The sequence below is a fragment of the Nicotiana tabacum genome, chromosome 8, assembly GCF_000715075.1.
Source record: "Nicotiana tabacum cultivar K326 chromosome 8, ASM71507v2, whole genome shotgun sequence".
Lineage (NCBI taxonomy): Eukaryota > Viridiplantae > Streptophyta > Magnoliopsida > Solanales > Solanaceae > Nicotiana > Nicotiana tabacum.
In genome coordinates this window covers 101,135,901-101,148,994 of record NC_134087.1, presented here as the reverse complement: position 1 = coordinate 101,148,994, position 13,094 = coordinate 101,135,901, and the positions used below count along the sequence as shown (strand labels likewise).

General features: G+C 39.2%; 1 long non-coding RNA gene across 1 annotated transcript; it reads left to right on the top strand.

The window, feature by feature from the left end:
- The first annotated feature begins 3,731 nt into the window (after positions 1-3,731).
- Positions 3,732-8,717, top strand: LOC142163591 (uncharacterized). Its single transcript, XR_012694541.1, has 3 exons — positions 3,732-4,590; positions 5,473-5,609; positions 5,764-8,717. It is a non-coding gene; the product is annotated as an uncharacterized LOC142163591 (long non-coding RNA).
- Positions 8,718-13,094: the final 4,377 nt, after the last annotated feature.

Genomic DNA, 13,094 nt, shown 5'->3' with positions numbered 1-13,094 from the left:
CTAGATACTGTTTAACTGCATGTTATATTGTTTGTTGTGTCCTAGCCTCGTCACTACTTCGCTGAGGATAGGCTGTACACTTACTCAGTATATGGAGTCGGTTGTACTGATACTACACTATGCACTCTTTTGTGCAGATCCCGGTACTAGAGCATACGGACCTTAGCTAGGGGTTGCTGCCTTCAGTCCATCGGAGACCCAAGGTAGTCCTGCAGGCGCCCGCAGGCCTTGGCGTCCCCTTCCTACCTTGTTTCTTCTGTTCTTTTCTATTTTAGAGATAGATATGTATTTATTTTGTTCAGACCCTATTTGTAGTATTCTTAGATAGTCGTGAGATTATGACACCAGTTCGGGGTGGTTTATGTTTTATGGATTCGTATTGGTATTAGCTAAATTGTTAAGTTTTGTTCTTCCGCATTATTATTTCCGTTGTTTATCACATGTTAACTTGAAATTGTTAAGATATTAAAAATGAAAAGGGTAAATTAATTGGAATAGTTGGCTCGCCTAGCTTTCTCTAGTAGGCGCCATCACGACTCCCGAGGGTGGAAAATCCGGATCGTGACAAAGGATCTACGGGACCTAGAGTAAATGGGTATGTATAAACATTGAGGAAGCCAACTTTGTGGTCTACTATGCTTTATTCAGGTTTGGGGATTTCTACCTGTACTGCCTCTCCCCATTGGTAGTGTTCCTTTACCCTCTTCCTGTCGGTCACCACGCTAATGTACCGAGACATGGGCTCGCATCGGCCAGGTGTAGAAGGGGATTTTCTATGGTAAAATCAGACACAGTATCGAAGTTGCTAGGGGTATACTGTTCGATGTTCGGAGGTACTTTTGGTTTGCCCTTGGACGGGCGTGATGAAGAAGTGGCTCCCTCTTTCTGAGGTACCATTCTAAAAGTTCTAGCCATAACTATAAAAAAGGTTTCTAAGAAAGAGGATGAAGAGGCAAGCACAGAAAGGAGATGAATGCAGAAGACGGTGAACTTAGCCCTAAGAACTTGATGTTGTAAAAGTGTAAAGTGTGAATGGCAAAACAAATTAAAGTATTTATAGACGCCATTTGGGCTATGTTTGAGGAGCAGAAAGGTCGAAATAATGACGGTTTGTGGGCTTCTCGATAATCGTGATTGGTAGCAACCTCTGTGCAGCCTTTTGAGTCATGGCATTTAATGTTCTAATGGGCTGACGTCATAATGGGAGTATCAAAGAGGCAAGATTTGAAGACCGTTTCTTATCATTTCATTCTAAGAAACACGGGGACTATCTGTATACGGCTAAAATTGGAGAGCCCGATTTTATGATCATTATGACATTCAATAGCCCGTTATCAGAAGGACCAAGATACAGTTCGGGGCTCGACCCTGAGGGTTCCCTATGCTCGACCTCGGGGCACAGAAAATCGGCGGCTATGATAAATGAGTGGGAGATTGACAAGGCACGTGATTAAAGCTGACCAAGCCTATTAGGATAGTGCAAGCCCGTACCGTGACATTAAATGGTTGTACCAGCCGCATATCTTTGTAATAAATGCATCTGTACTATATTGGGATTCCCCCTTCTATATAAAAGGGACCCTTATCTTTTTGTAACACATTTGATATTTAATACAAGTACAAGAACATTCTCTATTCTCTAACTAAGACACTCTCTATTGTCTTTCCTTTGATTTATTGCTTACATTTATTGTGTTCCATTGATTGTTCTTCATTTATTACTCATCACTGATCATAAAGAGCCCTCATTAAAGCTCTTAGGATTGTTAGTTCCCCATCGATCGGCCCCAGCCGAGCTCACCAGCTCAACCTCGAGGCCCAGCTTAGGCCAATTCGGGACCCCGATCCCCTCGATCCACGATCGTTTGGTTTGAACAACAGCATCTACCCTTGCTCTTACTTTGATTTCCTAGCTCGCACTTAGCATCTACCACCTAACAACTAGCATTAAAATAAATTACGTATTTTTAGAACTACAATCAAATCTAATTGTAATTACCATTTTCAAGGTAAACAGAAGTACCTCCATGACAAGTATACCCACAACATGGAGTTCAAAGAAGGTGATCTGGTGCTATTGTTCAATTCCTGGTTAAGGATGTTTCCAGCAAGTTAAAATCAAAATGGAGTGGGCCCTTTGAAGTAGTGAATGTAACCCCCTTTGGTGCTTTAGATTTGAAAAATAAGAATGATGAGGTTTTTAGAGTCAATGGGCACCGGATTAGACATTATCTTGGCAAGGTTGATGATAGCCACATTGTGGCGGTTCTTCATATCAAGTGATAGGTAATTTGTTTCGTGCCACGACGTTAAATCAGGCGCTTCTTGGGAGGCAACCCTTGTGTCTTATTCTTTCTTTTGTTTTTCTTCTTTAGATTAGATAGACTTTGTTTGTGCTAACAAATTTTGAAGTGTATGCAAGAATGGGTGTGCATGCAGGGGTTGTGCATGAAAAATTTAGCTAAGTATCAAAATGTATAGTCTCTGAAATTGGCCTGTCAAAAATGCTTAAGGAATTACGGACACAAATATTTTTGTGCGGTCCACACCAATGCTGCGACGCACTCATTTTTGTGCGGTCCGCAGCGAGACTTCTCCACAGGCAGGTAAGGAGTGCGGACCGCATCAAAATTATGCGGCCGCACTCAGATAAAAAAGCTGGGTTCCGCGGGCCTAAGTTGTTGTTACATCCCGTGAGTTTGAGCGCCAAATTTCTTAACACTGGGATTTATTATATGTATTTTTTTAATGTTGATGTGTTTTTTTTTTTTTAAAAAAAAGGAGTTAATATAAAAGTTTTAAGTTCATCTTCTTTTTTTCAAAATTGATATGTTTTAAGTTTGTGAATATATTAAAATACAAATGGCCATAAGCAGATCAAATGGAGAATACGTTATACTTTAAAAAGCCCATCCTTAGCCTTCTAATTTACCTAGTGAAGGCCAGCTTAAAGAAACGTAACTTTCCCTCTATCTCACTTTTTTGTATTCCGCTAGTCTCACTCCAACATGATGAGCTTTTTACACAATATTTATCTCACACCATCTGAACCACATAAATTATTAGGAATTATATAAGAGTTTCAGAGAAATCTCTCTTATTGATGATTAACATAATAGTCAGAATGAGTCCTCCCCTGAAGCAGCCAGTGTATGGTATTTTGAGTGGAATACTTTTGTTAAAAAAGAAATTTGAAAAATATAATTTTATATAGTTATTAATATTATTACTTTCGAATATGTTTTAAATTATACACATAATATGAGAAAAGCTTATGAGATTTTCTTTATTGTAAAGATATGAATTATTTTTTTTACAAGAAAAGAAGGTTATTTTTTTTTTACCATTTTAAGAATTAAGTGTACGAAAATTTGTACACTTTATATGAGATTAGGAAAATTAAAAGTTGAGAAAATATATGTATTTTTACATGAATATTTTAATAAAATAATAGTGTATGTATTTATTTTGTATGGTAGCACATGGCCATGATAGTAAATTATATAATGGGTATTAAAAATGAGTAATATTTTAAGTAATTTGAGATAATTCTTAATTATTTGGTAAGTAATTAAAGAGTTGGATAAGACTAACTCTCCCCACGTGGCAAGATTAGAGATGTTAGAATTAGTCTTATAACGTGACTCATACTATTTTTTTATGGACACATCTTAAAGCTGAATTGTTGATATGGGAGTTGTCTCTACATTTGTTGCATCACAAGGAATGTGAATAAAGTTCTTTCTTTTAGGAGCTATGTGATTTGGGAGTTGTGCATTTAACTTTGTAGTCTGAAAGGGTGAATAAGATGAGTTCAATTGAGGTTTGCTTCTTGGCAGTGGCTTCTCAGAGATATGAAAAGTTTGCTTGATTGTTGTTGGATTTTCAGTAGTGTTTACTAGTATTCAGATAAAGGAAAATAAAGTGATTCCTATTCCTCATCTTTCTCAAAAGTAATTCCTATACCTTATTACACAATTATCCAAATCTTTCCATATTCTCAAGTAATGGATTCTTACCATATTTACAATTTTCTAGCATTATCATTCTAAATAAGAAAATTATGGTACGTGTAGTAAAAAAAACATCATTAAATGGGTGGTCAGGTTAGTACATGCTACAATGAATAGTCACCTCAAGAAGTGAAGAAAGAGTAATTTTGGTGCGAGAGACGAGATTTTTAAAATTGCATTTAAGGAAGTAGTCTTTACACTTAGATCCAATGAACTACGAATGTCATATTATCCTAGTTGGAGGCGGGCCTTTGAGATAAGAAGGAAATGTTCTCTATTGATGATTTTATTTTGGAATAAAGTACACCTATTTTAGGTGTGAAACACACGGATGGAAATCCCTACATGAGTGTTCTCATAGGTAAGAAAAGTTCATTATCCTTGTTTATGTCGTCTTTGTCGTTCTCCTTCATCCCTCAAAAAACAGGTGCTTTGTCCCTTGACTCAATTCCACCTAGCTTACCATCATGAACAACTTTTCTGATTATTGGCTAAATGAGGTCATTAACATTGGATCTGAAGATCGAATTGTCGCAATTCACGCATGTTAGAGGGATTGTCAAGAGAATCGACTCAGGTATGTTAAGGATATCCCTTCTTTCCTTTTGGCATAATCTATACGATACAAATGAAACGAGAAAATGCACAACTTCCATAAATTACTCTATTCTTAGAAATGCTAGAGATGCGTATATTCTTGTTTTCCTATAAGTCTTATTATTTTATCATCTGTTCATGGGTCTCAGAAAATACGTAAGTTGATAAAGTTTATTTCATGATATTAATTAGAGGTATAATGGTCTTATGACGTACCAAGAGATTTTATTAACGTATTTCATATGCATTTCATGCATTTATACATGCACATTGACTGACCAGATGGCGTTATATACGTGCATTTATACATGTACATTGACCCATGACCAGATAGTGTTATATACAATATATATGGGATATGGGAAAGGTTATGGCGTTATATACGTACCACCACCTGATCAGCCGGTATACATTGATGATTTGCCCACAGTGGTCGAGATAATATGATGGGATACCCTTAGAGGCTTGATGATATTATGTACGTACAGACCTATGCATATATATGTATGTATATATATATATATGGGATGTGGGAAAGGTTATGACGTTATATACGCACCACCACCTGATCAACTGGTATACGATGATGATTTTGCCCACAGTGGCTGATATGATATGATGGGATGCCCTCAGAGGCTGATAATGTTATGAAACATGTACCTATGCACGACATGACATTCATACGCATATGCATGACGCTAAAAGTATTTCATAATTTACAGAGGTATCCAGACTTACAGGCTGAGTCCTTTACTCTGTGTTTCTTCCATGCTTTTTATATATTTATTTACATGTCTAATATACTCAATACATTATTCGTACTAACGTCCTTTTGTTGGGGACGCTGGATTCATGCCTGCAGGTATAGATAATCAGTTTGACGAGCTCTTATAGTAGACGAAATTGGTATTCAGCGAAGGATCGGTAAGACTCCACCTTATTCGAAGTGCAGCCGAGTCTATGTGTCATCGTGTCAGAAGTTTTGCTACAGACTTACGGGTAGGTCGTTATCCTGTCCCATTTCATATCAATTAATCTTAGAGGCTTTGTAAGAGAGGTTCATTTCGTTCAATATGTCAGAGGCCTTAACGGCCCGTATGTATTTATGTTTTAAGAAAAATGGTTCAGTGATACAATATTTTCCCACTTACAGTTGTACATTTCGAGCTGTGTCCATGTTGGCCCATAATAGTCACAAAGAAAAAAAAAGTTGCAGAGTGGTTCACTCGAGCCATTGCGGCACTGGGTGCCAGCCACGCCTCCTCAGGTTCAGGGCGTGACATAAGTATATATAGGGATTCTCTCCTCTTTTTACACTTTTCGGTCTTTTGAGCCCTGAAGACTAAGCTTGCACAGTAAAATTTCACCATTGCTCTCAAATTGTTCCCTCATTTCATCACCTGCATCTTCATTACTGGTATGTTAATTTCTTCATTAGATTCTTCATCTTTTTTTTATTTGTTATTTGATTTAGGGTTAGTTCCATGCCTAAAAATGTCAATGCTTAGTTGTTTTTGCTGAGAATCATGTGGGTAGCATATTATGTGTTAATTGGGGTTTGGGTAAGTAGCTATCCATGTTAAATTGTGCAAACCATGCCTAAATTATGTAAAGATCACATGAACCCTAGTTATAGTGCCCATGAATTTTGAATTATGCTACCACACATATTTTAGTGCAGTCCGCAGTGGAGGTTATGCGGTCACACATACTTTTGTGCGGTCTGCAGCCCTTTGAGTTAGGAAAACGGTGCGCTTGACTTATGAGACCGCACTCAAAATTGTGCGGTCTGCAATGACCTTGTGCAGCCGCGCTCATTTTTGTGCAGTCCGCAAAGATGGATCTTCAGATACCCCAGTAGTCTAAACCTGACACTTTGTGGCCGCACTCATTTTTGCGCGGTCCGCAATGGGCAGTCTATGACCGCACCCACTTTTGTATGGTCCACACTGCCCTTTTGATAATGTTTCTTCTGCAACTTCCAATCAGTTTATGCATGCATTGTGAGCTTTAATTGTACTTAATTTCTAGTTCTTATGTGTTGCAGACAATGGTTTGTTCACGAGGAAAAGGAGATATGTCAAAAGGAAGGGCATAACCCTCTCGAGGCTGGGGTCGAGGAAAAAGCAATCTCCATCTAGCAATCCAAAATGTTATAAGCAAGAAAGCAACAGCAAATAGAGCCCCTAATACCTCGGAGACTAGTGAGTATGTCCCATCTGGGAAGCTTCTGAAGGTAACTTCATGGAAGCACAGCCGTAAGCCCAATCACAATAAAGACAACAACTCCGTAGGAATTTACACTTGGCGGATGAGTCTTCTTCAGCTGCCAGTTCATCTGAAGGTTCGGAAGAGGGCAGCCAAGACTTTAAGTCCCCTTCCTCACCTTCTCCTCATGCTCCAATAAACTTAGATGATGATGATGTTCCAGATGATGGGAGAGGGGGCGATACTGCAGTGCCAGGGTTGGAAAGATAAAGGAGGTCGAAGATATGGGAGGAAAGATTTGTTAGTGCCAATGCCTTCGCCACGTTTAAGGAATGGTGGTCACAGAGATCGCTCACTCTTGAGCAACAATTCTTAATGAAAGACCTAAACAAACACAACCCCAATGTCCTTAGGCAATTCCAAGAGCGAAAAGGTTAGAACTGGTTCACCAACAAAGACCTAGATGCAAATGAGTACCTCGTCAGGGAGTTCTAAGCAAATGTTGCTCACATTAAATAGGGAACGAAGGTGACAAAAGTGCGGAATCTGAAGATCCGCTTTGACTCCTATGCACTGGACACATATGTGAGGTTTGAAGAAGTGGAAGCAGTGCAGTATTTGGAGAAGCTAGTTATGGGTGATGCAACTCGCGCGTGGCTTGCTGAGATTCTAGAAATCCTAGGGTCAACATCTCTGTGGCTTACAGCATGGGTTCCAATTGTCTGGGCCACCATCAACTTCGAAGCAAAAGGTTGTCAAACGTTCGTGTAGCCGCATTGATTCATGCCTTAATGAAAACATGTTCCCACTTCCCCGTGCAGTTTTGGTGGCCTCGATTATGGCTGGGTATCCGATAAATGTTGGTGTCATCATGTCCACCAACATCACTCTAGTTGTCCAGAAGGGTGAAAGATCTTATCCATACCCAAGATTCCTCACTGAATATTTCAAGGATCAAGGGGTGGAGTTGAAGCATTACAATACAGATGTGAAGGCCAAGAAGCCTTTCTCCGGGTACCACCTTCAGGGAGCTGACAACCCTAAATTCAAGGGAAAAGCAACTACGTCCACTGGACAGTCTGAAGAGCCAGCGTTACTGGTTACTGATTCAACTATTAGCCTTCCACATCAGCCGGTACTTCTACCGGGACAACAGCCATGCCACAATCTTCATCTGCCGGACAAGTTGCTTCTGCTAGACTATAAGTACCATTGCCAGTGCCAGCTTCCTCTACCTATCCTCAGACTGCGCTGCGAGTCTCAACAACTATATGCAGGCAACTACTACAAAGCTGAGTGATATATACAATGTTGTTGCAGCACAGTCCTCAGCCCCAGCAGAGCCACAGGTACCTATGTATGTGGAGGAAGCATTGAAAAAGATTATGCCCGACCAGAAGACTATTATGGATAAAGTGGAGGCACAGGGGAAAGTTATTGAGAATTTGGGCAAACAGGTCAAGAAGATGCAGAGATCTCAGGCATCAAATAAGTCGGTGGATAAGCTGAGCAAAAAGATTGAGAAGATTACATCCGCCGGTGATCTACCACTGGACCTACTCATGGAGACAGCACCCCCAGCAGCATAGGCACCACCAGCAACACAGGCACCACCAGCAACACAGACAACACCAGAGGCAGCAGCCGGCCAGTCTGAGGAGCCAGTTGCCACTTCCCACATTGCTGAGGAGATGACCCAGATGCTCAACAACCCAGTTGTCCCTCAACCGGGTGATGATGAGATACAGCCTGAGGTTGAGGTTGCTGCTAATCCTATGCAGACTGAGACCACATAGGGAGTTATCTTAACTCTCTACCCTTTCCCCGTTCTTATTTTTGTTAGCATTAGGGACAATGCTTATTTTCATTTGGGGGGGTGTCTATTTTGATTATTTGATATCTGGGCTTTAATAACTCTGATACTATTTTTATTTCATATTTATTTTCCTTTGGTATGTATATATTTCTCCATTTGATGTAAATATTCATTTCCCTTATGTATATATTCTTCTCCTTTCTGTATATATTCATTTGACTTCGGTTTGTATATTCATTTATCTCGCTTTCTGTAGTTTAGTTCATAGCTTCTTTAGTTTGATTTTTCTTAGTAGTATAACTTATTATTTACATTAGTAGCTTCTTTTTACATTTTAAGTGAGCACTAAGCATTTGGTTTTCTTAATGCCACAGTTCTTTCCAAAGGTAGATTAGGTATGAACCGGGTGGCTCTTCCCAACAATGGATGGCGTGACAACCTTCTTAAGGGATTGAGTCTATTTTCTTTTATGTTTTGGTAAATATAGTAGTAATTAATACAAGGGGTCTCAAGCATGCTTTGCTTGGTACCAACACATTTACCTATGATCGTATCATTAAAAATAAGTTGTTGGCAGAAAATAGCTCTAGTTGTGACTCTTTTGACTCTTTTGTTGACTTGAGCAGTCATCGAGTGGTTCAAATTGAACCACTTGTGATTCTCAATCTTAGCTAGGGTTTTTGGGCCCTCGACTCTGTTCTCTTTAGCAACCCATAAGCGTGAGAGGTGAGATGTTTAGTTGCAAGTCCAAGTACCCGTGTTAATGGTCTAGAAATTACCCCGAATGTTTATCTAAGCGAAATTCTAAGTGTAGCTTGGCTTGAAAAATGATTGTAGGCTCTCCTTGATCCAATTTGAAATCTTCCATGGCCTACCAATGTGATATCCCAAGTCAACACCTTTGAGCAAAAGCCTTTTTTTCTTTCAATAACCACATTACAAGCCTTCATCCTTTTTGTAATGACCCTCTCTTGGCACCCGATCTTTCCTTCGCATTCTTGAGAAAAAATTGGCAAAAACATAAGTTTGGGGGAGATAAGAGGAGTTTGAAAGTGATGAAAGGTACAAAGAAGAGAAAGAAATGAAGAAAAGGGAAGGCAAAGAAAAGAAAGAAAGAACAAAAAGAAAAATGCCAAAAAAGAAAGTGAATAAAGTGAAGAGTTGAAGGGAATTCAAAAGAAAGAAAGGCTGAAGTAAATAGAAAAGGAGAAAAATGACTATCATGATCAAGAAAGAATAACGTTATGTCTCTCTAGTTCTCCCAAGGAAGAAGAAAATGACTCAAAGAGTCGAGAAAGTATGAATCGAAAAGAGAAAATGGAGTGCTTAAGGAAAGATGAAATCATTCTATTCCAACTAGTCCTACCTTGGTCCAAAAGCCTTCACTACATCCCAGAAAAGCCCTACATGATTTAAGTTGAGTGAGCTTATATTAGTGGTGATTTACATAAGAGGCAAGCATATGGTACTCAAAGTCAGACTTGTGTCATTCTTTTAAGAGAGATGAACGAAATTTTCATAATTTTTGGCTTAAGTGTTACATTCTAAAGTGAGATTTGCTAATGGAGAGTAGAGGAGGAGGAGTTTGGGATCCATAATAATCTACATGAAAGAGCGAGCTTCTTTGATGGATAGAGCCAACTCTTGATGCTCTAGTGTCACACTAGAACTATTGTGCTCAAAAGGTCAATCATTGTGTTGTTAATAATTCATATGTCTGGTAGGTAATTATTGGTCCCAATTGATGTGTAATTGATTCACCTTAGGCTAGCTGAAATATCCTTTTTTCTAGTGGAGTTGAGAATTGCCTTATTTACTTGAGGACAAGCAAAAGCTTAAGTTTGGGGAGTTGATAAGTAGGGATTTTAACCGCTTATTTGCTCTCTTTTACTTGCGTTTTAGCTAAAAAATGCTTAAAGGTATTTTTGAAATCTAATGAAATGTGCTTACTTGCAGGAATATTGGGAAATGAGCCAAAGAAGTCAAAATCAGCTCATGAAAGAGTCAAAAGTGAACAAGAACCAAAACTAGGCAAAAAGCCTAGCAGTGCGGCCGAAGAAGAGAGATTCAGAGAAGAGTGTTTTGGCCAGCTCAGGGACTACGGACTGCACCAAAATTATGCAGCCATAGTAATTCAAGTGTGGCCGCAATCATTATTATGCGGTCCACAAGATTGAAGAATTAGAGAGTTGGTTCAAGACCAAAAGTAGAAGAGTGCGGACCGCACCACTTTTGTGCAGCCGCATAATCAGAAGTGCGGCTGCACCTACTTTTATGCAAACCTCAGAAGCCTGAAGTCCCAAGTTCAAATTCCCAAAGACTGTGGACCGCATGATAATTGTGCAGCCGCAGGAGCCCATTGTGCGGACCACACCAGAATTATGCGGCCACACAACCTTCGTAGGGGCATTTTTGTTAGATATTTTCATCTTAGTATAAATAGAGCTTTATGTTATTTTTAGGTTAAGTTTAGTTTTGGGGAGAGCACCTGAGCCATTTTCTTTACTGTTTTGAGTAATTTTGTATTAGATTAACTTCTAAACATTAGATTTTCTTTCTTTAATCAATTATTATATATTTTATCTTAATTTCTTCTTTAGTTTCTTCATTTTTCACGAGTAGCTAAATTTCTAGCTAGGGTTGTGGTCCAACCCTAGTGTGGGTACTTAATTGGTGTTTGATTTAGAGCTTGTTTGTGATTGGATTAGTGATATTTAACCTTGTTCATGCTTGAATTCAAGAATTAATAGTTGCAAACATAGATTCATGCCTATTTGACTTAGTCTCTACTTGAGAAAGAAAGACTAGGTTTAGAAAAAATTGGCTAACAAGGAATTAGGGTGAACTCAAGAAATTGATAGCCTCAATTAAAGGGTCAAACCTAGATATAGTAAGACCCGACTTGAGCATACATCACTTGATTTGTGCAATACCCATCTGGGCTTGAGAAAGCCAAATTGGGCAAAATCACTCAAACTACCGAGAGGTATAGAGTGAGCAATTGCATGTGATTGCTATACCACGATCATAATTAAGTAAACTTTCCCTACAGTTTACAACCCGTTAGGTATCCACCTAGGTGGAAGTCGCGACCCTAAATTCTTTTATTATTTGGAAAACACCCAAAACCAAAAACATTGTCTTTTAGTTTATTATTTGCAATTATTAGTTAAAAATAGAAATAAAAACAACCAATGGATATATGGAAGTACAAATTGAGTTACATCATACACTTACTTTAGTTATATACCTAATCCCATATCTAACTCCCCGAGGAATCGACCCCGACATGTGTTGAGATTTATTATTGTTTCTACCGCCTCACTACCTAATTGTGGTGTGAGTTTGGGCGAGATCACAAGGTCCATCCGATTGATATTTTCCTCCTTTGTAGCACCTCCAATATGGACTCTACCTGCATGTTAGTCAAACACGAAGAAAGAATAACCGGTAAAGTAGAAGAAGGGTCTGAGATATGGAGGCAATGGCTTTAACTCCAAAGTAGGACGCTCCTCGATTGGGGGCTTTGTTGGAGGAGTCTTCCAATTTTCAAGATCCAAAGATAGCTTCCGGGGTTCATAAGTATACAATCGCATTCCTTGCAATGCATTCACACACTCCACATAGCCTTCTTTCTCCTTATCATCGTCAAGATTGAGCAAAATGGCTTCCAAATTATCCTCAACATTCATTATGTCACTAGCATCATCAATAATCATATTCGTCACCAAAACCATGAACGAACAAACTTCATTGCTATTCGGTTCCCTCATAGATTTGCATGCATGGAAGACCACCTTTTCATCACCCACCCGAAAAGTGAGCTCATCAGCTTCCACATCAACAAGAGCCTTCCCCGTAGCAAGGAAAGATCTACCCAAAATAATAGGCACCTCATAGTCCACTTCAAAATCAAGAATCACAAAGTCTGCTGGGAGGATGAACTTGTCAACACAAACTAACACATCATCAATAATACCCAATGGCCTCTTCATAGTACGATCCGCCATTTGCAACCTCATGGATGTGGGTCTTGGTTTCTCAATCCCCAAAATTTTGAGTACCGAGTAGGGCATCAAGTTGATACTCACCCCAAGATCATACAAAGCTTTGGAAAAATTGGCGCTCCCAATAGTGCAAGAGATTGTGAAGGCGTTCGGATCTTCCAATTTTGGAGCCATTGAGTGCACAATAGCACTCACTTGATGTGTCATCTTGATCGTTTCACAATTCATCGATCTCTTCTTGTTAACCAAGTCCTTCATGAACTTTGTATAACCCGGCATTTGCTCTAAAGCCTCAACCAATGGTACATTGATAGATAAACTTTTCATCATGTAAATAAACCTTTTGAATTGTTTCTCACTATTTTGCTTTGCAAGCCTTTGAGGGTATGGAGGAGGAGGCCTTGGCATTGGCGCCTTAGCCTTTGGCACTACCGGTTTCGGCATGTCAATCAC